Genomic DNA, 3,754 nt, shown 5'->3' with positions numbered 1-3,754 from the left:
CATATAAAAAATGGGGAAAAGCATAAACAGACAATTCATAGTAAAGATCTACAAAGAGTCCATAAACATATGGAAAGACATTAAACTTTGCTCGTAATAGAGTTGTAAATTAAAACTACAAACATACTATTTATCCTCCCATCAAACCGGTAAAAAATCAAAAGCTTGACAAAACATTCTGTTGGCAAGACTACAAAAATAAATAAATAAATAAAGAAGGAAGACATCTGTGAACACATATAGCGTAATATCCAGGATATTTTGTTAAATGAAAAAAGGAAGTTGCAATAGGGTATGTATCATCTGCTACTTTTTCTATAACAAAGAAGGGACTAGAAGAAAACATACATGTAAGTGTTATAGCTCTTTTAGAACTTGTGTAGAAGGTTTGCTGGTTTTCACTGGAAAACACTCCATGCAGAAAAGAAAAGACACATGTATCTGCATATTTTGGCAAAACACACATACACACTCACATACACAATAGTGGTAAACCAGAAAACAATTGAGTTGGTTACCTAGAAGGGGTGGCAGGGAAAGGTAGAAGGGATAGGAGAGGAATTGATGCTTCTCTGAGTATACTGTTTTTCCAGGCTTAAATTTTGGAAACGTGATAGTGTTCTCTATATTAAAAAAAAAAATAAAATCAAGAAAGCTGAGGGGAGAGGAATAAAAACTGAATCCAAACAGAAATATCTGAATCCAATTATATTATAAATGAATAATATAAAGCTTAAAAAAAATTCATAACTTTAAACAAAGTATGCCAGCTATGTGCTCTCAGCCTAGAACTGGAAAGAATTTTAAAGCCCTTTATTTTTTTCATAGTGTTATGGGTATAGCAATTGTATTATTTTATGCATAGTATGCAATTGAGCAAATCAGGAAATACATTGTTTTGGGGAGCTAGGCTTTTCACTATGGAAGAAGGGAGATACAGAATGGGATGGAAGAAGGCAAGAAAGATTCCTGTGGAGTAGATTTGTAATTAGAGATAGCAGTATGAACTCATTATTTCATACAGACATACACACACACACACACACATACACACACATATCTATGCTCATATGTATGCATATTTAAACAAATATACATACATATTTCCTAGATCTGTCCACTTAAAGGGCCCCGATTAGCAATCGGGGGATCCCAGTAGCAATGAGCACCCCTTGCACCCAGATCTTGGTTTCTAAATACCATTCTCCACTGTAAGAGTTCACTGGAGAAATTATTGATTCCAGGACTGGGGTTGAGAGGGTATTAAATGAGCCTGGAACATCTTGTTGTACTAGAAAGTAAGGAAGGGCAGAAAGAGCGAGAGAGAGAGAAAGAGAGAAGCAAGGGGGAGAGAGAGAGCACAATGTTAAAAGGACATAGGAGCCAGCTTGAAGGGGCCCCACTGGCTAAATCTAAGACAATATATGCATCAAAATAAACACTGAATAAAGTAGAAATCTAGGTATACACAGTGATAATAAATAAATGGACAAAAGGAGAACTCTTTGAGTAGAATGCCAACTGATAGACATTCAGGGAAGAGTGGATCACCATCTTACAACCATCGCAGTAAAGGTTTGTTTGGAGAAGACACCTGAATGGATGCTGAAGTGGTTAGGGGAGGAGGAGTTTGATGAAAAGGAGGAGATTTACAAGGTCTTCAAATGTCTTTCAACAGACATTTGTTAGTTGGATAACAGACATATTATTCACTGCTGGGTGTGGGTGGTGGTGGTGAGGGGGATGGGGGATTTAGTAGCTGGTGGAGAAATAGGCAGCACCTTGGCCAGGTGACCAAAACTAGCATCACTTATGAGGGTCAGATGGATATCCTGAGTCTGCAGAGAGACTCTGAGAAGGTGACAGCATCATGGTTTTTGTATTCTGGCCAAGGATGTATATAAACAAGGGTTGAGCAAATTCAAGAAGGAAATTGAAAATAATGACAAAAACTATCCCAGAAACAAAGAATAATTACAAGGTGTCCAAGGGAGAATATATTCAAATGAAAATATGTATTCTGGCCAAGGATGTGAATAAATATCAGGAAAAAAATGGGGAACATTCTGTAAAGTAAGTGGTTTGTATTCTTCAGAAATGTCACTTTGTCTATTGTGAAAGACAAAGAAAGAGTAAGGAAATGTCCCAGATTAATGGACCTGAAGAGACATGATATCTAAATGCAATAAAGCCCCTGTAGTGGAGAGTAAAAATACTATGGAGAACATGAGTAGGACAATGAACAAAACAGGACTACGGACTGTAGCATAGTCTGATATACCATGGTACACTATGGTAAATAGTATAATGTCCAATTTTCTGATTTTGCTAACTGTACTATAGTTGCTTAGAAGAATGTTAGGAAATATGATATTTGTTAGGAAATATAAACTAAAGTGTCAAGGGTTAAGGGGGCATGACATACACGAGCTGCTTTCAAAAGATTCAAGAAAAATATAGAGAGAGAATGATAAAAAAAAGTGGCAAAATATTTTAAAATGGCGAGTCTGGGTAAAGGACATAGGTGAATTCTCTGCACTATTTTTGCAACTTTTTTGGTAAGTTTGAAATCGTTTTCTTTAAAAGTGGTTTTACATGCAATATGGTGATCCTGAAGTTTCATTCTGCTGATTAGATGAAAGGCAGAAACCTAAAAACATTCCATTGCAACAACCCCACAGCCCAAGCGTCTAAAAGATACTACAACTTGCTTCCCTAGACAGCTGGCATATAAGCACCCGCTCCTTGTCTTTCTTCTACCTTCATTTACTTTCCTAACACATCTCCACAGACACTTTCAAACACTTGTGCATGACTTCTAGTGTTTACAGGTAAGGTAATGAGTAGGAAACTCTATACACATTGACTTGCCTTTTGTCAGACCCTAGTACTGTTCAGCACCGTGGCTGTTATTTATCAATGTAACATTTTCATGCCAGAAGCCCTTAGGGCTTTTTCCTGACTGTATAGTACAGTAAGAATAGCTACATATTTGTAGCAGCACATAAATACAGCTTCAGCATTTCTGCTGCCAATTCACTGTACCAGTTACTGTTGTCAGAGATGTCGGGAGCCGTGTACAATTTAATGATACATTGTGACTTTGCGCAATAGAACCTTTCTTATAATCTGATTGTCCAATTTCCTTTTTTCTAAAATGCTTTAAAGGGGGACAATACCCAATCAGGAGAAAAGGAGAAGCAAAATTATGACTGCTTAAAAGGAACAAAATATTAAACACTGAAATTGGATAATTGGAACTCGTTCGCACGACCCTCCCACCAAACTGAAAGCACATTTCTATGGAGGTTATTATAAAAAGAAGATATGGAAGAGCTTGCCCAGGCCCCGTCATACTCCCAGGACCCACAATGGGAGTCTTTAATGAGAGGGGACACTTTGAAGTACTACAGTTCTATCCTCAGTGAGCAGGTCTTAGTGACACTAAGCTCAAAATCCCCACACCCCGGGGACAGTGTTAACCACCTGCTGCTGTCTTCCCAGAAATTGCTTGACTTGAATTGTGACTGAGAAATAGTTTATCAAATGTGATTTAGGTTAAAGGAATCGATTGCCCTGAACATATAAACATTAATGATGTGCTTACCATATGCCAGGCACTGTTTGTGTATTATTTTATTAAATCTTCACAACAGTCCTATCAAGTAAATGCTCTCACTATTTCAGTTTTATAGCAGGGTGCTGTTAAGTGCCTTGCCCAAGGCAGCTCAGCGAGTAGCAGAGTCAGGGAGAG

General features: G+C 37.6%; 1 non-coding gene across 1 annotated transcript; it reads left to right on the top strand.

Annotated features, from left to right (window-relative positions):
- Positions 1–352: 352 nt before the first annotated feature.
- Positions 353–414, top strand: LOC115932283 (U7 small nuclear RNA). Its single transcript, XR_004068580.1, has one exon. It is a non-coding gene; the product is annotated as a U7 small nuclear RNA (small nuclear RNA).
- Positions 415–3,754: the final 3,340 nt, after the last annotated feature.

This window comes from Gorilla gorilla, chromosome 1, assembly GCF_029281585.2.
Source record: "Gorilla gorilla gorilla isolate KB3781 chromosome 1, NHGRI_mGorGor1-v2.1_pri, whole genome shotgun sequence".
Classification (NCBI taxonomy): Eukaryota; Metazoa; Chordata; class Mammalia; order Primates; family Hominidae; genus Gorilla; species Gorilla gorilla.
This window is presented reverse-complemented; position numbering and strand designations above follow the sequence as displayed.